At 39.8% G+C, this 25,521-nt stretch overlaps 1 long non-coding RNA gene across 1 annotated transcript in view; it reads left to right on the forward strand.

The window, feature by feature from the left end:
* Positions 1–24,725, forward strand: part of LOC108434385 — a 35,901-nt gene extending 11,176 nt beyond the window's left edge. Inside the window, exons 2-3 of the long non-coding RNA XR_001858366.2 lie at positions 24,406–24,574; positions 24,647–24,725. This is a non-coding gene — a long non-coding RNA (uncharacterized LOC108434385). The remainder of the gene's footprint in view (positions 1–24,405; positions 24,575–24,646) is intronic.
* Positions 24,726–25,521: the final 796 nt, after the last annotated feature.

A 25,521-nucleotide genomic window follows, 5' to 3' on the forward strand; every position in this document is an offset into this window, starting at 1 on the left:
AGACACACTATTATTACACAAACACACACACACACACACAAACACACACATACACACACATATACGCACACACATGCGCACACACACACACACACACAAACACACACATACACACACACATATACGCACACACATGCGCACGCACACACATACACACATATATATACACATACATACACACACATACACACACACACATACACACATACGCACAATAAAAATACATATGTAATGTACTATATACTATTTCACCCCTCATGCAGTGCCATTGTATAGAAAACTGTGTGTGTGTGTGTGTGTGTGTGTGTGTGTGTGTGTGTGTGTGGAAGAGAGAGAGAGAGAGAGAGAGAGAGAGAGAGAGAGGCAGATTTTGGATGACAAGTATATATACCACTAGCACTGTATTTCCTGGGGTGGTACACAAGCCATGTTTAATTTTCGCAGTGTGAGACCACTGTACACAAACCTCACGCTCTGCTGTGCCAGGAAACAACACCTAAATAAAAGACGTTTGTTGAGTTTATGGCTTGGGGCTAAGGGAGCAGAACAGGCAGACTTTCCCGAAAATATCCTCCGCCATATCACAGCAAGTGTTTGGGTGATATTTCATCCTCTACAAAGATATGTCTTCTTTTAATCTGATCTAAAAGTTAACAAATGTTTAGGTCAGAAAACACTAACACTTTAAAAAACTGCTAAGACTTTGTGTGCTTTAGAGTCAGTAAAGAGCAGGGACTTTTGGAGTAAATGACTTGGCAATTTAACTACTATGATGTTGAGCATATGACTGTATGCCCAAAAGTATGTAGACTCATTTCTAATTAGTGAATTCAGCTGCTTTAAGGTGCTTCTATCATTGGCACAGGTATTCAATTACACACCCTGCTCATAATATCTCCATAAAAAAGCTTTTCCAATGGAATGGATTGCTTTGGAGGAGCCACACAGGAGCCCAGGATCAGCATTTCTATTGCCAAGCATTGAGCTGTGGAACTGTGTTTGTGTGATGGAGCTCCGTTCAATCTGACATCACTAATTGTGGCTGAATGCAGTCAAATTCCTCACAGCAGTAATAACCAGTCAAACAGTGAGCCTGTGGTCAGAAACTAGCCCGTATAAGGTAGAGTAGTGGGCACAGCATGTAAGCCACAATCTTAAATTGCACACTTGTTTAGTGAATTTTTAACTTTGGTGGAGTTGGTGGAGTCCAGTCCTGACTGCCAGCCTAGCCGCTGAGCTATAGACTGATGATCACAACCAGTCTAGCCTAGCATAAATGTGCGTCTTATCTCTGTCGGTAGTTAAAAAATTTCTTTTCTTGAATTCTATTCTTATTTCTTATGTTATTTCAGCACAAGTACAGTGTCCCAAAAATTGGCATAATTTTGTAGTCTAATAACATAGATTATTGTCCCTCAAATGATCTCAAATTTTAAAATAATGTGTAAAAACAAACCAAGTGTAATTTTGAATGTTTTTTCAGGTTGAGGAATGGCGTTCACTAGAAACGAAAAGGCATTTTGTGTGTTAGAACATGCGCAAACACAGTGAAACAAGAGTGTGCATGTCACGGTTGGCCCCTCCCAGTCCTGTCCATGTGTTCTTGTTTTGGTTTGTAACTCTGCCCCTGATTGTTTTCACCTGTCCCTCATTGTTCCGTGTATTTAAGCCCTGTGTTTGCCCCTTGCGTTTGCCAGTCTTTGTATCATTGTTTCATTGTACCTGGTCTTTGTTTGTGTTGATTCTAGTCTTTGTCATGTCATACCCTAACTCTGTACGTGTCGGCTCATTGACCCTGGACTGTTCTGACCACGACCCTGGATTTGCCCGTAATAAATCTCGCTTATCTCAGCGTGTGCGTCCGCCTCCTCGCTCCCCCTTACAGTGCAGCATGCACTTGAGAGAAAATTAAATAAAAATCCACCAACTGGAAAGCAGATTTGAGCATGGCACAAAAAATTCAAAGAGGCATGAGCTGGACTACCAACTTGACGTGTGTCGTGTCACAGGCGGTGCACATATTGAACATTTGTGAAGCTGTGAAATCAGTTATAACATCTAGAACCCTTGAATTTTGATAAATAAACCTTGTGTTGTTCAACATGAAGCCTGTTTAATTTCGCTTGCCTACGACATGTAATTATACGGTAACATTAGAGATCGTGATTCCTTCTTTCCTTCTTTCTGGTCTTTAAACCGGAAAGTCTTAGAGACCACTACAGCAACGTGGTAGGATTCCAACAAATGCAGGGATGGTTAGATTTTCCATACTTGCCGTGTTCCTTGTGGGACGTGGGATGATTGGGCATTGAAATTTTGAGCAGTATATATATGTTGTCATGCAAAATGATTTGCCTTTTTTCATTTAAATATTTTGATAGAATCAGATCATGTCATGACAGACCACAGTGTGGCAAGAAAGGACAATATACACACATAACCGACGTCAAACTGCTGGTGCACTGCTGGATTACTCTCTCTCCTTCTGGACAAGCATTGCAGATGAGTTGAGTGAGGTCCAGTCAGGTTGTTGGTGTGTATTGTGGTAACCAATTGTATCAGATAGAAAAGTCATCAGTATCAGGCTGCTGTGGTCCTCAGAAATGGCCTACAGCTCTGCACACACTGTCCCTCTTTGCACCTCAGCCTGCCTGCGTTTAGTAATGCACCCAGTCAGCGCTGAGAGAGGGAAGTGATTCAGCTCACTTTAAAGAAATTACATTGTTAACTTAAACAGAGCAAAGCTACTGACTTTTTAAAATGCATAAATAAAAGCTAAAAATACAGTATTAAACAGGCAGATGTAGAACGTTATCGTATTTTAATTGTTTTTAACTTTTTTTATTATAATTTTTAGCTGCTGCAGTTAAGCAACCCTGAAATCTGAATGGTTCCTGAATCCCTGTGTTACTTTAAGGAACTGTATTTCGCTGTTGTTGTTAGAAAACCTCGTATCTCCAAAATGATAAGTTTACAGAAGGAAACAACATACTTTACTTTTAATGTAAGTCAATGGAACTAGAATTTTTTTTCCAAGTAATTTTGGGTCAGTACTTTTGGTCCATTCTTCCCAACATTTCCACACAATATAAAGGGCAACAGGCATTTTTATGTCAAAAACTGAAAAACAACAAAAATGGAAATAGTTTTCTTCCAAAAGCAGCTATTTGTAAATGCTGTGAGAGTAAATAATGTTCTCTGAATATAAAAAGCCTCTATGTAGTGTTATAAGATTATATACATACTTTTTTTCTACATATGTTTTTTTTTTCCCCCTAGATCTCTACTACCAAGCCAAGAACTATTTAGGAACCTTTATTTTTAAGCTTGTATGGGGTGGCTTATTGCTTAGACGTTTCATTTTTTTCTGTGCTGGTGGTGTGTGTGTCCAGTCATGGCCCATCTATTCAATTCCGCAGTGCAGTTATATCAGATGCAGTCACTGAAACTGATGATGACTGATCTTGTCGATACTAGCTTCTTGAAGTACTAGCTCTTCCCTCTTTATTGACATACTGATTACCAGCAGATGACTTATAGCTTCAGTATCACCTTATATCTATTGGTCGCTTTGAAGGATTACTTCACCATTTAGCTAAAACCTCTTTTAAGCTAGTTTGAAGATGGTGCAGAGGTTTGAGATGTGTCCAAAGCAGCTGTGCTTAGCAATGTCTGTGGAAGGGCATGGGATTAGCTAGTTCTTCTCAAAAGTGGAAGACTTCAAGAGTGTGGTGTGTTATCTGAAGAGTTTATCTGGTTTGACATTTCAAAATGTCAGAGATTTCATTGATAATGCCATGAAGTAAAATTCACTTAGCCACTGCCTCACTTTCCAAGTTACAGCATTATTTGGACTGAATTAGAAATGTATATAAGCAAACATAGATGGGCCTGAGTGAATGAGAAAACAGACGGGTATACTACATGACACGTTTAAGCAGTTAACATCCCACCACACCCTGTGGCGTGTATACAAAATCTAAGCAGATCCAGTTTTGACTTCAGTTTTGGGTCAAGAGGAAAAGATCTTAGTGACTTTGAGGACGATTCTTTATTGAGGCACGGACGGCAGGAGCTTTAGTCGCAAAGACTGCTCAAATGGCTAGAGTTTCAGTAGGACTAGTGACTAAAATGTCATATGCATTTAGATCGGTGGGATCTGAGGCAGAAGTTGTGGTTGGAGGCAAGATAAGACTATAACTATGGTAGAAATTAGGGTAGCGTTGCAGTGCATAAGCACCTCAGTGTAGTGGTGCAAAAACCATCGGCATTTGTCTACAGAGATGTGGGAATAAGTAAAACGGTCCGATGAGTCGTTTTTTAGCAGTTTCCACAAGTGGGAGAGTGAACATACCAAGATAACAGTACAGGCCTGAATGCTTGACCCCTACAGTAGGATGGCTCTGTTGTACTGCGGGGGTATGTTTCGCCCTCATGGTTTGGGTCCACTTGTCCCCTTACAGGAAAGAGTTCTGACTGATCACTTGTATCCTGTAAATAAATATTTATCTCCTTATGGATTAATCTCTGACCATTTTCCCATCCACAGGGCACAAGGCGTCACTGAATTGTGAGTGAATGAAGTATGAAAAAAGTCTAAGTCACGTGGCCTTCATAGCCACCAGTTTGCTACCCAGTTGAACTAAAATTGGACATTTTGGATCATCATGTTGGACTGCGTATTATAAAACAGACAGTTCAGGGCCTAAAATCTGATTGCCTGAGCCATGTTTGAAGCCACTGTGAAGTCCACACATTACTGTGTCACAGCACAAAAAAAAACACTTATGCTGTGAATAGAATAGTCCTCAGCTCTCATGCTGCTCACATGGACCACCGAGTACATTAAGTAAAACCTGTTTTTTGTTTAAACTGAGAGACTTACAACTTATGTTCTTAACTAGAACTAGGCTGGTCAGCTAGCTAACTGGCTAAAAGATAGCTAACAGGCTAAACAGTTCGTCATTGTTATCACAGGCTTGAATTGAAGCACTTACGATATGATTAACTGTTAAACTGCACTATAAAAGTCTAAACAATGTCACTTGAATGACTTACATGTTTCAAATGTCCGTGTTTCAGTCAGAAGTCACGTCAAAGTCAGGCTGCATCCCAAACAGCTCTGTATTCTCTGAATAGTGTGCTGTTGAAGTTTAGAAATTCTTGCCTCTGCAGTGAAATATTGCATCATTTATTGAGTATGGATGTGGCCAAGTACCAAATGACTATTTGTTAGCTATATTTTGCACTGTTGGGGTTCAGGATCCAGTATTTATTCCAACTTAGTGCACTACATAGGGACCAGGAAGCCATTTGGGACTGAGCCCCAGCACGCATGGAGGGCACCACTGGATTAATGCTAAATAAGACTTGTGGTGTTAATTTGGTGACAAAAAGTGCTGTCTTATCATATGTTCATTGTTATATGACAAAAAGCAAAAAAAAAAAAAAAGTAAAAATCATGAAATGACCACAATATACAGCGATGGGTGACCAAACATTCTCCTCATGCAGTGGTTGCTTGGCAATGATACTATACTCTAAAGCAACTATATTTCTGGCAGAATACACATTTATGTTAATTATTATCAACAATAAGTCACATTATTTTCTGAACATTGTGTACTGTATCGTATTTCATGTTGGCTGCCATTTTATAAAAACAGCCTCTCTTGGCTTATTGCTTTATTAGACAGCACTCAAGATTCAAGATTCCAGAGTTTTATAGTCATATGCCATGCAGGAACAGGCAGGTACACTGTACAATGAAATTCTTACTCTGCTGTTTCTCCATTCACCAAATAAAATATTGAATATTGAAATATGATCTTAGAATAAAAAAAATAGAAAAATACAAAATATTAGAATAACACATAAAAAGTACAGTTTTATGTGCAAAGTTGAAAGAAAATTAAAGTTCCATGTGCATATGTTCAAGTATGTAGAGCCGCCATTCATAAAGTGCATGTTGCAAGTAACAGATGTAAACAGTAGCGTTCTGTGCAGTAACAGATGTAAACAGTAGTGTTCTGTGCAGTAATAGATGTAAACAGTAGTGTTCTGTGCAGTAACAGATGTAAACAGTAGTGCTCTGTGCAGTAACAGATGTAAACAGTAGTGTTCTGTGCAGTAACAGATGTAAACAGTAGTGTTCTGTGCAGTAATAGATGTAAACAGTAGTGTTCTGTGCAGTAACAGATGTAAACAGTAGTGCTCTGTGCAGTAACAGATGTAAACAGTAGTGTTCTGTGCAGTAACAGATGTAAACAGTAGAGATCTGTGCAGTAACAGATGTAAACAGTAGTGTTCTGTGCAGTAACAGATGTAAACAGTAGTGTTCTGTGCAGTAACAGATGTAAACAGTAGCGTTCTGTGCAGTAACAGATGTAAACAGTAGTGTTCTGTGCAGTAATAGATGTAAACAGTAGTGTTCTGTGCAGTAACAGATGTAAACAGTAGTGTTCTGTGCAGTAATAGATGTAAACAGTAGTGTTCTGTGCAGTAACAGATGTAAACAGTAGCGTTCTGTGCAGTAACAGATGTAAACAGTAGTGTTCTGTGCAGTAATAGATGTAAACAGTAGTGTTCTGTGCAGTAACAGATGTAAACAGTAGCGTTCTGTGCAGTAACAGATGTAAACAGTAGCGTTCTGTGCGGTAACAGATGTAAACAGTAGTGATCTGTGCAGTAACAGATGTAAACAGTAGTGTTCTGTGCAGTAATAGATGTAAACAGTAGAGATCTGTGCAGTAACAGATGTAAACAGTAGTGTTCTGTGCAGTAACAGATGTAAACAGTAGTGTTCTGTGCAGTAATAGATGTAAACAGTAGTGTTCTGTGCAGTAACAGATGTAAACAGTAGTGTTCTGTGCAGTAATAGATGTAAACAGTAGTGTTCTGTGCAGTAACAGATGTAAACAGTAGCGTTCTGTGCAGTAACAGATGTAAACAGTAGTGTTCTGTGCAGTAACAGATGTAAACAGTAGTGTTCTGTGCAGTAACAGATGTAAACAGTAGTGTTCTGTGCAGTAACAGATGTAAACAGTAGCGTTCTGTGCAGTAATAGATGTAAACAGTAGAGTTCTGTGCAGTAACAGATGTAAACAGTAGTGTTCTGTGCAGTAACAGATGTAAACAGTAGTGTTCTGTGCAGTAATAGATGTAAACAGTAGTGTTCTGTGCAGTAACAGATGTAAACAGTAGTGTTCTGTGCAGTAATAGATGTAAACAGTAGTGTTCTGTGCAGTAACAGATGTAAACAGTAGCGTTCTGTGCAGTAACAGATGTAAACAGTAGCGTTCTGTGCAGTAACAGATGTAAACAGTAGTGTTCTGTGCAGTAATAGATGTAAACAGTAGTGTTCTGTGCAGTAACAGATGTAAACAGTAGTGTTCTGTGCAGTAATAGATGTAAACAGTAGTGTTCTGTGCAGTAACAGATGTAAACAGTAGTGTTCTGTGCAGTAATAGATGTAAACAGTAGTGTTCTGTGCAGTAACAGATGTAAACAGTAGCGTTCTGTGCAGTAATAGATGTAAACAGTAGTGTTCTGTGCAGTAACAGATGTAAACAGTAGTGTTCTGTGCAGTAACAGATGTAAACAGTAGTGTTCTGTGCAGTAATAGATGTAAACAGTAGAGATCTGTGCAGTAACAGATGTAAACAGTAGTGTTCTGTGCAGTAACAGATGTAAACAGTAGTGTTCTGTGCAGTAACAGATGTAAACAGTAGCGTTCTGTGCAGTAACAGATGTAAACAGTAGCGTTCTGTGCAGTAATAGATGTAAACAGTAGTGTTCTGTGCAGTAACAGATGTAAACAGTAGTGTTCTGTGCGGTAACAGATGTAAACAGTAGCGTTCTGTGCGGTAACAGATGTAAACAGTAGCGTTCTGTGCGGTAACAGATGTAAACAGTAGCGTTCTGTGCGGTAACAGATGTAAACAGTAGCGTTCTGTGCGGTAACAGATGTAAACAGTAGCGTTCTGTGCGGTAACAGATGTAAACAGTAGTGTTCTGTGCGGTAACAGATGTAAACAGTAGTGTTCTGTGCGGTAACAGATGTAAACAGTAGTGTTCTGTGCAGTAACAGATGTAAACAGTAGTGTTCTGTGCGGTAACAGATGTAAACAGTAGTGTTCTGTGCGGTAACAGATGTAAACAGTAGTGTTCTGTGCGGTAACAGATGTAAACAGTAGCGTTCTGTGCGGTAACAGATGTAAACAGTAGCGTTCTGTACAGTAACAGATGTAAACAGTAGCGTTCTGTGCGGTAACAGATGTAAACAGTAGCGTTCTGTGCGGTAACAGATGTAAACAGTAGTGTTCTGTGCGGTAACAGATGTAAACAGTAGTGTTCTGTGCAGTAACAGATGTAAACAGTAGTGTTCTGTGCAGTAACAGATGTAAACAGTAGTGTTCTGTACAGTAATAGATGTAAACAGTAGCGTTCTGTGCAGTAACAGATGTAAACAGTAGTGTTCTGTGCAGTAACAGATGTAAACAGTAGTGTATTGCACTTTTAAAATACAGTATGAACGGTATAAAGCCTGATCTTTAGCTTTTAGGACTACTTGAAATAGTTGAATATTTTACAATATTGTATTACCCACTGAAATTCAAATCCATTGCTTCTAATTTTAATTCGGACCTTAACTAGAATTAAGTCATAAACCGAGAAGCAAGTTTCAAATGTAAATTTTCTGCAGATAGTAAAGTAATTTGGCTTAAAACCGCCTGCACTGGTTATGAATAAAGCAAACAATTAATAGGGTCCTATGGATTCTTTGGATGCAAAGCCAAAAAGCAATTGTTTTACAGCAAATACAGATATATTGATATCTGATATGTGCCTCCACTGGCTTCCAGAGTAAATACTTGCATCCAATCTCAGATGAAAGCAATCCCAGTCAAAGCAGGTGTTTGCATTCAGCTTATTGCAGTCATCTGTATATTAAAGTGCAGCAGATTGGTTTAGTCAAACAGCATAGTCAACTGTCGATGCCTTTTATCGCATAGAATTAACCATCTTAGAAGAATGATGAAACAAAGCAATTAGATTTTGAACTCGATTTAAAACTGTTACTATTTGTGTTCAGTTGTAAAAGCAGACATGACATGGTTTGATATCGCTTGAAGATCTAATGCAACTAGTTTAATGGCCTGTGGCAGCTGTAAAGACTGCCAACACTGTCATATGTCATGGGACTTGGGCTGGTGAGGGATGACAGAGAAGAAAATGAGTATAGCAGGCCCCATTCTACAGCCTGCACTGAGAAAAGGTTCTTTAGCCAATCTAGGGTAAATTCCCCATGCTCAAGTCCCAGCCTTAACTTAATAACAAACCATAAAAACTTGATCTTGGGTGAGACTAAAAGGGCAGTCTCCATAAACTTCAATTAACCCATTTATCAGGACATAAAGTGAACAGAACCACACAGATCTCGGAACAGCCCTTGTCGGGTTGGTTTGTGAATTGTGTAAGTTTAGCCGTATCAGTGCTTTGAGCTAAACACTTTGCAATATCTTTTAGCTTTTCTTTGCTTAGAAAATAAAATCTTCAGTGCGGCTTCACCAAGGGGCCAACATGGGAAAAAAATCCAGAATGCATGCCTCATACATATGTATTTAATGGAGGATCATGCTAAACATGGGAGGGTCCATTCCATTTACTGAAGTTTCGGTGGCAAGTTTTGTGTCGACATTTACCAGCTATGGCAGTACCATACCTACCATACCTGCTGGTACCAGGTCCATATGGTCCATATATCTACAAGCTAAGCCTGTTTTGAAGACTCCTGTCAGCCTACAAAAGATAAGCTCCACCCATGCTTGTTAAGGTTATAAAAAAAGTGTTTCACCTCAAACCGCTTTCTGAATGAGGCACAATAACAAGCAGGCAATCTTAACAGAGGCCACTTACATAAAGACATTAAGGACACAAACAGCCTGTTTAATGTTAGGGGTAAAGAAAGGAAAGAAAGGAAAATGGCAATGTAAAAAATTCTTGACTGTTTTTTTTTTTTAGATAAAACCTCAAAGATTATAAGTGGCCTTCAGGGAAAAATAAATTCAAGACAAATGTACACAATAGGCCTTTTCAACAATGGCAGCGTGCATAGTGATTAGACCAGGTTTTTCAGACTGATGGACACTTGTATGGACACTGGGATGTAACAACCAAAAGGGTTCTTCTATTCTATTCATTCTAGGCTTGACACTGTCTCTTGAGGAACTATTTGTTTCAGTTGTAAGGATACTGTTGTGTGTGAAATGTTGACCAAGTGTTGAGCTGCTAGCCAGTAATGAGGGGAGCTGTGAAAACTCTCACCTCTTCACAAAGACAGCCTCACCGAGATAAAACAGAACAGCACAACTGCAGATTTCTTCAAATAAAACAGTATAACTGCTACAATAAAGAATAGCATATAAATACAGTAAAAACACTTTGATAAATGTTGACTTGCTTCCCTACAAAGGTGGAAATCCAGTTCACTTCTGGTTTTGTATGTCGTACGTATGTATTTCCATCATCCAACCTTATTGAAGTAGAACACAGCTCAGCTAAGCAGATAGAAGTTGCATTTTATGGTTACTGTAAAAAAGGAACAAACCCTATGCAAGTGAATACTGTGGCCACATCAAGTCAGCCCTAAGTAGCAGTCCACACACCTGTTGGAGAAGGCACATGCAGGCTTATGAACTCTGGTTGTATTACTGTGGAGATGCCCAAGCAGAGGTACTCTTATCTATGATGGTTAGAAAAAGAAACAGTTTGTACTGGAACATTTAATGAACGACACTGTTTTTTCTCATAAATGTCTTGATGTTCTCAGTGACGTCTGCCATCACTGGCAAAAGGTTAGTCGGAAGGCTCCAAGTCCTGGGGCAGGCTGGATGTTCATAACCTTGTCGGTTTCATGGAGCCATAAATCTGCGTGAGGTCAATCAAGTGCTGCATGTTGAAATAGGAATGGGCCCTGGGGTTAATTGGAAGATTCTGCACCTCACATATCCCTCTCTGTAAATTGCATATACAGTAGAAGCTTCAGAACAAGAGAGAGAGTAAGGTGGTAAAACCATCAAGCCATTTAATAGCACCCTCCTTCTTATAATGCGAAAAGCTTTTACTGCGACACCTTTTTCAATGATCTGACTGTGGTTAGCAGAGTCTTTACGGGCAAAATTAGCACACTTAAGTAATTCCGCAGTATCGCTTGCTAGACAAAGCAAGGGCATTGAATGAGTTATTTTTTATTTAGTAACCTTGTCTGGTGGGCAAAGGGCTTTTTATGGTTATTGACATCATTATCATCAATCTGAGATCACGTCTTAAAGGTTAGTAGTGCTCTGTCACAGCTTCTACCAGGTATGTTTAAGCAGAGTTATTAATCGTAACAGTTTATTTGCCGTCATTGTTGAAGGTACAAGCCTACGTTTTTGGCAGTGAAAACGTCTGAAGGTGAGACATTCTGTTTTTCATAGATTTCTTTTCCAAGGCCTACATTTGGTGGTTTTATGTCAAATCTGTCATCAGCCATTTTCAAATGATCATTTCCCAGCCTCTAATTGTCCCACAGAATGTTACTGTGCCTTTAAGAATTACCTCTGATAGTATTGTGCCTCATTCAAAAAGCTTGATCTGAAAACTCCTTATAACTTCAGTGTAAATGGGCGAGACATCACAAAAAACAATATTCAGAACGGTCTGCTTGTGTACACAATACAACATTACAACACTATACTACAATACCCATCATGCATTATGCAAATGCAAGAGATAATAATTGGGAATCCATGTGGTGCTCAGCCAGCAACGGATCTAGAGGCTAACAAATATATCTGCTGCGCTAGGCAACATTAGTGATCTAGCACTAACTTGGTCAAAACTAGAGTTCTACCTTCAAGATACATTAAGATTAATATTAAGTGACCCTTATTAGTCCCACAATGGGGAAATTTCACCTCTGCATTTAACCCATCCGTGATGTGAAACACTACATACACTCTAGTGAGCACACACACACTAGGGGGCAGTGAGCACACTTGCCCGGAGCGGTGGGCAGCCCAATCCGCAGCACCCGGGGAGCAGTTGGGGGTTAGGTGTCTTGCTCAAGGACACCTCAGTCATGTGCTGTCGGCTCTGGTGATCGAACCGGCGACCTGACATCGTCAGAAGGTGAGCTGAATACATGTGACTTTAGAGACTACTTCAGCACAGCTGTAAGACGGGAGATGGCATATTAAGAACAGATTTTTATGATGGTTACATAGTGTCCCTTTACATTTTACATTTATATTTTACATAATAAACTTTAGACCAGTTTTGCTGGCATATGCTGCTGACATAAGCAGCTGTCTCGGTGTGAAACGAGTGCTTAAACACCTAGTTGAGTGGAGCCAGATGAAAGTGTCAACAAAGATAGGGCCTGATATGATAGTGGCAGAATTGGCAAAAGGGACAGCGTCTGATCCATGGTTTCTATTCTAGTTGGTGTTTAGAGACACAGATGCCCTCACGTCAGTCTCTCTCGCCCCCAAAAGACTTTCGTCCCTGTGTGCCGCCATACACCGCATTTATCATTCATTGTAGATCTGCGGGCTGGGGACACCTCCGTCTTTTCTTGACAATGTCATCCATCCCAAAAGCTTTCCAATCTTGTGTGTCCTTCAAGAGGACAGTTATGTGCAGTCTGTCCACCAGTACCCCCCTCTAGAAATCTCCAAAGACTGGCGTGGATATGACAGAACCATAAGTCTGATTCATTAGGACATTTTCACTTCCCTACACCCCGAGGAGGACCATCAGCAGGACTTTAATTCATTACTGGAGAGACATTGGGGGCCATTAAACTGGGCAAACGAACACTCATAATTGCCTTAAATTTGACGGATACATTGAAAACTTGGTTGTTCATAGCTCTTCAGGTAATTATCTTCGCACCTCGGACGTTAGTTATATTGATGATTTAAAATTTTTTAGCTCTGTTAAGGATTACATTGACATTCACCGAGTAACAGTGATTCGGCAGATATGTAATAAAATTTTGCCTGGAGCGCTTTTTGTGATCCCCAGGCAAATCAATTTGAGTGACCTGAAATCTAATATAGTGGCTTGAATGTACAAAATTGTGAAGGTTTTCACTGAAACAGCCACTATGTGACTGTTGTCCTTTCAGAAAAGAACTGTAGTAACCGAACAAGTAATGTTTGTCTATGGTGCTGTATAATACTTGTATAGATTTCTGTGGTTTTATGCAGTCCCTAAAGGAGTGTTTGACCTGCCCAAGCTCTGCCCACAAACTCATTCTTTTATGCTATCCAGTTACTGTGAAGTTGAGCAAGCTTTATAGAACATTGAAAAAAAAATCCTTTTGATCTACCATATTTACATTGAGTTTAAAATGCTACTGAGCTGGACTGCATTCTTGCTAATTGAAACTAGGCAGGTTAAAGCTGAATTTGAAAGGTTGCCCTATTTGTCAGTTTTTACATGCATTCTTGTAAGTATTTGAAATGAGTATCAGTCTACATTTCCATGTTTCAGGGCTCCTAAGTGGTTTGGCCTGTCATTGTAAGATTAGAAGTTCGATTTCTGGTGATGCCACAGCCATCTGTAGCCAGTAGTCCTAGAGAGTGTAACTAGCCTTGCTCTTTCTAGCTGGGTCCTTCCTCTCCCCAGTCACTCTAGGCAATGCTATCCAATGCTGGCATCTGTTATCTGACTAACAGAATTGGTGGCTAGCTTTCTCCTCCAGGCGTCACAGACATTTTGGAGGATGGGGACTCAAAGGGAAAGGGGCAACATAAACATGAAGAGAGAGATAAGTGTAATCAAGTTTCAGATTAAAACAAATGCGGTGTTAAAGGGTTTTCAAAGCCAGAAGTACTTACATTATTACCTACACAGGGATTTGAACCCCAGTCACCAGCGTACAAAGCCACAGTGTTACTCACTTATTACATTATTTATTTATTATTTAAGATTCTGATTCTAATTAAATCACTATGTAGTACTTGCTTAAGACTCTAAGAGCTTCACAGAATCTCACATAAATCTCTGTATTTTATACAAAACTGAGGTGTAGCTGTTAACACCCCTTATTGCTAACATTATGTTTCTTTGTTGGTGGTTGTTATAGTGTAGTGGGTGACATTTCTCTATAATATGGAGATGTAATTCAGTCCCCAGCCCAGTCAAGCGCCCTATGCTATGCCAGTAAATGTCCATAAGAAAGACTTTTAACTCCTCCCTCTGTGAAATCCAACTGCCTGTTGCTCAGGGTCTGCCAAATGTCATAGTGAAAATGTTGCTCAAAATGTTGATATTATGGAATGTGATGCTTTCTTATAGAGATTATCAACATTTTTTTGTTGGGAGAACAGCAGGTGGTCTGTACTGCAACAGAGAGGGCACCCAAGACCGATTAATCCTGTAGAGCCCCAGCCAACACACAAGCTCTATCCTGCTGAACTTCATGCCATCAGATCTTGAAGAAAGGCAGATATAAAACACAGTTGTAATAAACACCAACAAAGGAGGTGCTTGTACCATTCTAGTTCAGAGGGCCAGGACCCAAGCCCTCTGGCATCTATTGAGAAGGTACAATGTCTTGTTTCATGTGCTTCAGAAGAAGTGTGTCTTCATCCTCTGTGTCGTTTGCTCCAGTTTCTCTTTAGTTTGAGTGGAAGGTTTGCTAACATTTTGTAAAGCTTGTTCAATCTACCAAGACCCACGACAGAGTCTTGCATTTGAATAGTTCAGTTACTATAGGAATTCTACAGGAAGAAAGTTTTTTTTTCAAGTTGTTTGCTTAACAGCAAGTTTTTCCTGGGTTTAATTTCAGATATCTGTATGTGGGAAGATTTACTTAAGCTTTAGAAAACGGTTGATTTTGTGCACATCAAAGCCCTCTCGCTACCCCTAGCTACTGGTGGGCTCTTGGCAGTTAACTCTTTTGCTTCAGTATTGATCAGACGGAGGAAATGAGCAATTTGTGAATGAAGGCTCATCCATAATAGATGATATTTCTAGTAGCTGTGGAGCCACAGGTGGAAAAGGATTTCAGCAGATCTTCACTGCCTTTAGCCTTCACTTCTCCCAGAAAACAGACCCCTCAGAGCAGGTGTGATGGATGGATGCCTCTCTGTTGGCGAGATCTCCCTAGATGACCCAGCATGATTGATTTAGCCAATGTCACTGACAGCTAAACCACTCAGTACTTGGCCAGCGTGCTGCAAGTGTGTTTCTAAGGCTGGAGGTTTGGGCCAGGTTTGAGTTTTAAATTTATCAATACCAGTTGAGCCTGGCAGGGTCAGGCCTCAGAGTATCAGGTGTGCTTCCACACCTGTGCAGACCACTAATGAATGAGAAGGATTTCCTAAATAATGTCTGTTTTTTTCGTCCAAACTGTTGTTCAGTTTCGACCTTCTTTTGGCCTAGAGTCACTTATTTCCTGACATTTATAAAAGCCTAAAATAATAGAGTCATGTTGTTGATTCACTACCAGTTTTATTAGTTTAATATATTACAAATAATATCAGAATTTTAGTATGTAGTAATATAATTGTAATTGGCCTGCTGGTGTTTCATCCTTATTATATAGCCTTAGTACAGAGAGAAATAGACCGAGGGAGAAGGAATAAAGAGAGTGGTAGAAATATAAATGAGAACGGGGGTCATATCCTATATTTTCTCTTATTGTATCTATATTTTGTTTCTGCCTGAGGTGTTAAGATGTTAGTGTGGGTTTATTTACCAAAAATGTTTTTATATGACCATTTCTAAGCTCCTGTTAGCCCTTAGAATGAAACAATTGCTGTGACTGTAAGTCTTATATATGTAAATGAGCAGTGTCCTGATTGGCTGCAATGTACTGTGCCTCATTCAAAAGCAGTATGGGCTGTGATATTCCTTATAACGTCAACGAGAATTAGGAGAGCTGAACTACTGCAGGCTGAATAGAAGGATATTTGAGCGCAGTCAAATGACATGTTTTGTTTTCTAAGAGAAATTAGGTTATTAACGCATCCTCTACAGTGAACATACTTAAATATGGCAATTGTCAGTGCACGGTTTCTATTTATTGGCTGAGTTTGACACGGTGGAGAAATATACATATGATGTAATATATGCTGTGATTTTTGTACAGGCCGCTGTTTGTGTTCTTTCCCCCAGTATATTGAATTGAGCTAATAAACTGTGAGTGTGCATCATAATATGCAGAAACATGTCAAAATTGACAAGGCGCACCAAATCTTTTGCATGCAACTGTATGTATGTACATTTATAGGACATCATGAAAACAATGAACTCAAAATAAACTGTATAGACAATGTTTATATCTTACGTCAAACTCTTATTTCAGAAAGGAGAAGAAAAATGGGTTTTCTGTGATATTCCTCTTTAAAGTTGAAGCTGCACATGCTGGATTAGTTCCATAAAGCAGTAGCTCACCTGGCTAGCAATAAACAAAGCTTCCAGCCCCTTCTAAACACTATTTAGCTATGCAGATCCACAGGCTGAGAACGCACCCTCAGCCACAACTCTCGCAGTGGTTCCTTCTGACGTTCTGAAATTAAAATGGCCTTTAACACTGCGTTTCTCTGTGCTTGCTTAATTACACCCTCTTTCCTGGCCTTGTCGTTTGCCATGAAACTTCAAAGCGCGCTTGCTTTCAAGGCCTTCAAGGTCCGCGATTATTCAAGCCCCTGACGTGGGTGGTGGAGAGGCTGATTAAGAAAAATTAACACCTCACGCCTTTGCTCAAGCTCATGCTTTGAATCTCGCTTATGGAACCAACAAACAGGAAGCTAAAGACACACCTCGGCGCTCCAGCGAGAACGATAATGGGTAATAACAGAATGTTCCAGACAGGCAGACAGGAAGCACACCGCGGGCTTGTTGGGGGAAAACGGAGAACGTGACAGCAGCGTCCACGGTTTGTTGGTGGTGTTGCGATGGACGAGACAGGCCTTTTTTCCCATTTAAAATATATGCTGAGACCTTGGCCGTTAGTTTTTTTTCATCTGCTGTATATGCCAAGCGATGAGTAGAATTTATTTTGTGGAGACAGCCATTTCCAGAGAAGACAATCAGAGCGTAAACACAAACTTTTGGACTACAGGAGAAGAGGAAAGGGCAGCAGGCTTCTAACTTCTGTCATAAATAATGGACAAGTGCATCCTGTTGTGCCTGGAAACTTCTGGAGCAGCTGAATTGGCCACAATGGTGGGCCAATGGCTAATTATTCGTGGAACTAAATGACCCAGTTGCAAGATTGCTTTCATCATTAACTGGAGCCACAGCTTGTCCTTAGCCCCTTAGTTCAGTTTCCTTAGATCAAAATATAAATAGGCATACTGTGAAATAGAACTGTGTCCTTGAAGCCTTGAGGAAATGTGGTGGGGCCAGTGAATGCTTGAGAAATAAGCAAGAAGGTGGACAAGCTTTACTGGTTGTCAAGATAATGGTTTCCATTCTTCCACTGTCAGGAGACAACACTGTGGGTCTTAAAGGATGTGTAGCTGTAAAGAAGCCCATACTGAGAAAAGGGAAAAGACAAAAAAACAAGAAAAAGTGTCCTCTGAACAATGGTTTCACCACCCCAGAGTCCAGGTTCAAAAGTGGTTGCATTTTCTGCTTCTCTTGTTCCAAGTCATGTGTTTGGGATTACTTGGAACAAGAGAAGCAGAAAATGCAACCACGTTTTAATACTGAAATAATAAAGTGTTCCCTGCAGATTTCTTTCAGAAAACTGAAAGACGTCTCTTGAAAAGAAAGAAAGAAAGAATAGCCGCTATGGTACATTATATCGACACTTATTTTTACTTCATTAATCGACTGACTGTGGTTCAGAGATGTTTTTTGCTCACAGGGGAGCTTCCTCTCAATGTGGACAAGAAGTTATCCATAATATTAAATTTGATTGATTCATTTTAGTTAAAAGTTGCAGGAACTGTCCAGGAACTGAAAGCAGGTGGTGCAAGAGAATTAGAAGCCAGCACATTTAAATGGTCTTGCACCTCCATTTGTGTTAGCCTTTGCGATATTCCCTGTTCAGCTAGGAGAGGTCAAAACACGCATTTAGCTTGATGAAATTTCTCCTAGGCAGAGCATGTTTTTTGAGAGTTTGAATGAAAGTTTTGAGGCCTGTAAATGGGGAAAGTGTTCCAGCACACCAGAGAAGTGAAAGTTGCCAATACCTACAGGCTGAAGAAATTAGAACCAAGGCCTGTGGTCAGGCTTGGGCAATACACAGGGTCATTTAAAAAAAGATTCATCCAATTTCAAAGTGCCATATTTTTACAACTGTGAGGAGCCTAGGGACCAATCACATAGCAATTGAAAGAGTGGGTCATAGAGTTTCTGACTGTCACAGGAAGATGGCTCCCTGCGAGGATATGCTGACCCCTGAGCAGAAAGCGTGTTGCGTTCTCCACTTCAACAAGAATGAATTCACTAGAACTGTGCAACATGATTTTCGAAGGCAGCGAATGTCCAACAGCTCAGAGCATTCGTTGTTGATTCCACAACACTGGATGATCTCCAAAATCGCACTGAAAGAGCTGTGAGTACAGTGGCAGCTAAAATGCTCATTCAAGTATGAGATAAATTTGATTATCGCATTGATGTTGTCCACACAGCAGGAGGAGATGCATATTAAGCACTTCTAAAATTGCATAATAAACTTTATGCTCACTTAAACCATTTACAATTTGCTGCATTGTTCTGCAATGATTTACAAGTGAAATAAATCATTTTGAAATTATGATTATGTATATCCATTTAGTATTACACTTTATGGGCAAAAGTATCTGACCATTACACCTGTGTGAGCTTGTTGGACATCCCATTCCAAAACCGTTTGCAGCTGTAACAATCTCCGCTCTTCTGGGAAGGCTTTCCACAAGATTTTGGAGTGTGTGTGGGAATTTATGATTTATCACTCTAGAGAACACATTTCCACTGCTCCAGAGTCCAGTGGATTTATGCTTTACACCACTTGAGCAGACAGTTGGCATTGAGCGTAGTGAGCTTTGTCTTATGCGCAGTTGCACTGTAAGTGTTGCATGGTCTCGTATATTGTGGTTAAATCGTTGCTTCTAGATGCTTCTGTTTCATAATAAGAGCCCTCACAGTTGACCAAGGCAGATCTAGAAGGTCAGAAATTTCATGAACTCTTGTAGCCAAGGTGGCATCCTATGACAGTGCCATGTTTAAAGTCTCTGAACTTATCAGGGTGAGCCATTCTACTGCCAGCGTTTGTCCGTGGAGATTGTATGTCTATGTGTTTGATTTTATACAGTGACAATGGCTGTGGCTGAAACACCTACACTCAATGATTAGTAGGAATGTCCACATACTTTTGGCCAAATATTGTATGATTTTCAGCTTTGTGTTAAAAAACAAGCTGACCAGTCAGACCTCTGTTGTCATTGTTGTAGTCCAAGTGAATGTGTATAACAATTCAGCAGAACAGCTCATCTTACTTGTGTCAGAGCACAAAAGCTTATAGGACAAGCAGTAATAAAGCAATAAAATGTGGGGGTTAAAGAAAATATATGGTAGTCTACAGCTGAAAGGCTGGGGAATGACAGTGACTGTAGTGACTCTTTATAGCCTTTTATTTGTATATCTTATCGTATTCTAGATATGCGTATGTCTGATCAATGTTCTAGAATATGGTGTATTCAATTTGCACATCTTTTAGTTTAGGACACCTGCTACTGCTTGAGAATTCTGTTTCTTTTTTCTCTTCCGTCTTCTTCCCACATTCTCAGTGGAAAAAAACACATTGGACTTGATGTATAGGTTCCACTTAAATCACAGCTGTTTTAATCATCCAAAAAATGACAACTTTTGCAGTTAACCCCTCAAAATCCCAGGCTTATTATTCAGTAACTGCAGGGACTTCAGTGCAATCTGGTCAAGCTGTTCTTAGGTTATAGAAGTGGACTGAAAAGCACCAAATAAAATGTTGAGTTGAGAGTAAATGGTAAGTTTTTGCAGGAAACACCTCCCTGTTATAGATGCCGTAAAAGATCTGGCTCCCAAAAACCCTTACAGTAAATGCTTCTTCAAATAAACTTTTATGTAAATGAGGTAAGCATGAAAAACTTTCAAAATTCAAAGGAACCTCCACATAACGTCATTTGTTGGTGTAGAACCTGTACAATGAAAGTTTAGGGATCTCTCTAGTGAAAATATATAATTGGATGCAGTATTTTGTATCATTGTGAAGTGCTTCTGACCCCGAGCAGATGAATGTGAAGATTAAAATAGAATTCAAAGGGAACTCATCAGTATAATGTTGATGTTGCCTGTTCATGACATTAATACTTGGTCTGAAAAACTCCTGTGAAATTCACCCCGACACCTCTGACTTTTAAATGATTATTTCAGGCAGTGAATACACACCATATGTTAGCCTGTTGTTTCTTACACTATCACTCGTAGAACACTTTGTGGCAGGTGTACAAGTGGCAAGTGTTTATAAATGTTTTACTGAGTGAGCATTTTGATTGGTTGAAACCAAATGAAATAAACAAATAAACAAAACTAATCAGTTGTTCAGTGTTGAACTCCTGGGGCTCTACGAAGACCCTAACAAAGAGTTAATAGTTTGGCAGGAGAACTTGTTTTCTCCAGACTTTGTGTCATCTTTAAACAGCTGGCAGCAGGACCGTGTTACATTAATGAAAGCCCTCCTCCGCACCAGGAATTCATCTTCCTGACAGCTTTGTCCCAGTTGAGCACTTACGTATCAAAGGTGCGATGTCATTTTTAGAAGTTTATTTGGGCTGTCTCAGCCCCGCGGCTCAGCTCTCCAGTCCGCACTGCCTGTGGTCGGCAAGCCACAGGGATTTGACAGGTGAGGAAAGGATTCTTTTGCCCTACTCTTGCAGAAGGTGTCCCAGATGAGGATTTGGTGCAAGTATGGTTCACTGCATAAGCTTGAGGATTACGGTTTATTTGGAGGTCAATGGGGTGACATCAATATTCAAGAGCTGAGGTTGAATTTAATGTGTACATACTCGTTGGCTGCATTATTGGATACATCTCAGCACTGTATAGAAACTTAGCAAGCAGGTAGCACTAGAAGTGTTATTGTATGGATCCCAGTACTTTGGTTTATATTTGCTTAAAGTATTAATTAGTGTTATTTTAGCAGCATTTTGAACTTGAACGTTCATTTTGTTAAATCTAAAGGTAATTCCGCTTTTTCTGACAACAGACTAGTCTCCCCACAAAGGAGTGCTGTTGGCACACAGTTAGCATTTGTGTGCATCTTTGAGAGAGAGGAAACCCACACCAGCAGGAGTTGATGAATACACATGTGTTTGTAGTCACAGATTTCAAAACGGAGGGCAGAACACAGATAAGGCACAGTGGTATTTACTATGCTATTAATTTAATCAAATAAAAAGGGTGTAGGCTAAAGATAGTAGCAGTTTCCACATATGAACGTGTCTTTGGACTCACTTGCTTTTTTCAGAAGGCAAATGGTAAAATTATAAATCATTTTGAGCTGTTAATATAGCATTACAGCACCAAACTACTAGATTTCAGATTCCTTCTGTATATAACCATTTTAATTCATCCTAGTAGTGTTGGCTACCTGATGGACTACAGTTACCTTAAACACTAGAATGTAGTGGAAACACTAGAATCTATTTATGTGGGTTTCCTGTCCCTCAAAAAAGATTCAAACAGAAGCTAATTGTATGCCGTTAACACCCCTTTGTGGCGTGAGCTGTTATGAGATGCAAGGATCGATGGGCTATCTATTGGTATTGGTAGATTTCCCAAGTTTCCATTAAGGTGCAGAACGTAACTGCGGCAACATTTAACTTGAACTTGTGTGAACTTGCAGAGCTCTTAATAACGCAGTTTGCTGTCAAAGCTTTGAGGATTCGTTTCTGTTAGCGTGTTAGCATCTAAGCACTAATCTTAACTTACACCGCAATAGCTTCATGATTTATGGCTTTAGCAGGGGCTGAAAATGAAAATAAGACGCAGAACTATAAAAGTGATTGTATGTCAGCCTTTCTATTGCATATTTAACAGCCTTTTCATGTAGCAGGAGGACCTATTTGCCCTGTTAGCCGTGCTGGCTGCATGGCTCTGGTTATTTCAGCCTTATTTGCTGGAATGTGAAGATTAGTGATCAGTATCGCCTCCAAAAACACTGACTGGTCTATCTCTAACTGTGGCAAGATGTAGTTATCTATACAGTTTGCATAAAGAACATTAAAACTCAGCACACTTACACACTGACACAGTGTTCTAGCAGCACTTTATGGAAGTCTTATGGACATTTGTCTCAGTGCTACAGTGTTTTTATTTGTGCCGCAGTAGTTGCAACTGTTCTAGCACCAGCCCTACCTGCTCATAAATTTTTTACAGTGGTAAGGTGTATCTAATGAAGTTGCTGCTGAACGTATATACATCTAAATATATACCTCACCACTTGTGACCTCAAAATAAAACTTAATCCTAAAGTTATAGTGGACCATACTTCCAAAATCTTCTTCATCTGGGACACCTTCTGCAAGAGTAGGGCAAAAGAATCCTTCACTTGTCAAAATCCCTGTGGCTTGCCGACCACAAGCAGCGAGGACAGGAGACCTGAACTGCAAGGCTGAGACAGGCCAAATAAACCACTGCAGTGTGTAAAAGTTTGAACATCCCCCAGTCATACTTAAAGCTCCAGCAGCTCTACTGTGTGGTGTGGATACATAAGTAAATGAAACGACACTTTAATAACATATTTGAACTTTTATGCCAACAATGTACGCGATGACAGCTGAGACAAATTGCAAACACGTTTGATTGGACATATGTTCTTGAAAATAGTGTGCTTTTGGGACTTTATTGACAATAGTGAAAAACGTATTTCCTTTGATTAGAACATGAGCTGAAGTTGATGACTACAGTGATGGATTTTCTCTGCCACCGCAGAATGAATGTGGCAAGGGAAAACAGAGAAAACTAATTTAGTCTTCGAACACTGTTAGATTAATTGTTATGTAGCCTATAACATTCTCCACAAACGAAAGATAATTGGACCATATTGGCCATACCTCAAGCTGTCGTAGGCTGTATTTTCTCCTTCTGAGCCAGATGTTTACTGAGTGACAACCCTCTGTTTCACCAGCTTACATTTAGTCTAGTTTTTTACTCTCAAAATGCTGGTCCACGTCATACAACTGTGTGTGCACTGTCCAGAAGTGATGACCTCTACTCACTGGTCGCTTTCCGAAATACACTCTTTGTACTAAATCTATCATAGTAAATCTAACATGTGGGTGTACTCTATAGGTCTGCCATTACAGAGTGTAGCCAGTCTGTGGTCTGACATGTTCTACCCATTCAACATTGGTCACTGTAACTGACCACTGATGAAGGGCTGCTGAATGGCTTGCCCAAACAGTGCATCAGCAGCAAAGTGAAGGTATGAAGTTATGGGTTTCTAATAAAGTGGCCCATGCACTTTAATGCATTTTAATTTAATAGTAATCTTCTAGGAATGGCACGAGCAAACACGGCTAACATGGCTAAAAATGAATGAAAGCTAGTAGTAATCCCACCCACTCAAAGAGAGAGAGAGGTCAGTCATGCGCTCTTAGAATCCCAGCCCTGGATGGCTGTGGCATCGCTGTGGATCAAACAATCCAAGCACAAAAGTGTTATTCTGAAACATTTTTGTCCATTTATTTTTCATCAAAACACGGATACAGAGTAGATATAAAGATGTAAGATTGGTTTTAATTAATTATCAAGGTCTTCTGGGTTGAATTTAGTAAACTTAATGAGTTTCTTAAATGTCTTAGCACAAAAAAATGTTTGTCTGCTGTTATTTACTGTTACAGTTACTTAGCTTTTACTGTGAACATCTGGAATTCGACAGCTCTTGACCAATTTTATGTTTTATAATTCTGTCCCTACACCAGTCAGAAGTTGTTATTCACAATGTTGTGTGCGTCAGCAGTGATTGAAAGCTGTAGGGATGGCTCTATTCTCCGTCATAACAGTTGTGCTGGATCATTCAAATTGTCTATGGTTACTTATAACGGGGGTGTTTACATTTTCTGTTAAGTCTGGGTATCAAACGTTAGACATTATGACTTTAGACTTCAGAAGCTTAACAGAAGGTAATTGTTAAGTTTTCATATTTAATTTTGTTCATGCCCTCATACTTTCTAACTCAGGCTTTGTGGTGCAAATATATCATTATTTATCATGCCAGTAAAATATCTGAACTGAACTCAGTACAGCTGAATTTAATTGAACTGAATTGATTTTAATTTATCTGAGCTGAACTGAATTGAGCACAAATGACATCTGTGCCCGAAATAGTCTTTAGCTTTCTATAATCTGTTCCTTACTCGTTCTTGTCTCTTTCAGCCTCGGCTTGTCTGAGTAAAGATGATCAAGACTAGCGGCATATCCCGCTTACCTAGAGACGTACCATAAACGCAGGTGGCTAAATGAGAGATCAGCGGGTACAAATGACTACAGCGGCACCACGAAGTACCTTGAGCTGCAGAAATCAATAACACAAAGCCAGTCCGAGGTAAGCATATGTTCCCAAATTTTCTCATCAATCTGGTCTCATATAGCATTAACGAATCAACATTTCGTCTAGATTTTCTTCTCTCTTCTGGGAGCAGAATTGGGATTCCGAGGGCACACGCACAATTCATCAGTTTTAGAGGGGCTCGGAGATTTCTCGCTGAAGATTTCAAGAGAAGCTGACTCCTCCATTCATTTCTGTCAAAGACTGTCTGTCTGAAGGGGATGGCAGGGGATCACTGAGCCAAACCCAAAATGACAAGCTAATGGAATTCTCTCTCTCTCTCTCTCTCTCTCTCTCTCTCTCTCTCCCAACACCTCCTACCCGGAGTGCTTATTTCAGAGGCAGCTCTCTTTGCAATTTATTATTTCAGAAAGAGTCCACACTCTTTGTACAAACATCAAAGCCATTTAACGCACACTCATCCATGCGCTTACATACACTAACAAACAATTAATTAGCAATTAAGCTCAGAATGCTTTCATTGTTCTTCCGTCACGTACTTGAAGCATGAGCTCGGCTTTGCTCTGTGTGCACGAGTCTGCATTATGAGAATCCGCAGAAAATATAGAAGCAAAAATGAAAGTTGACACTCAGCTAAGAAGAATAAATGACTGCTCCCTTGTTACGGAATTTGTTGTGGATTGAAAGTGGCTTTGTGTGGGCTAGTCTGCACTTGTGACAAATGCATTAGCATTTATCTGGTTGTACTTTCATATGTATGAAGTTAAACGACAACGTTTTTTTTTTAGTTTACAGCTTCCAGTACAGATTTGAGGCTGATTAGGTCTCATGCACTTCATCAGAGTGATTGTGTTAACAAAGCATGCTTAGTACACAGTCTTAAAAAGACAACACCAGCTGCTTGGAGCTTTGTCACACAACTGTCTGATATACAGGACGGGCAGTTTTATGCAAACGTTTGAACTTCCTGCGTCAAATGTTGA

The sequence above is a fragment of the Pygocentrus nattereri genome, chromosome 22 (genome assembly GCF_015220715.1).
Source record: "Pygocentrus nattereri isolate fPygNat1 chromosome 22, fPygNat1.pri, whole genome shotgun sequence".
Taxonomy (NCBI): Eukaryota; Metazoa; Chordata; class Actinopteri; order Characiformes; family Serrasalmidae; genus Pygocentrus; species Pygocentrus nattereri.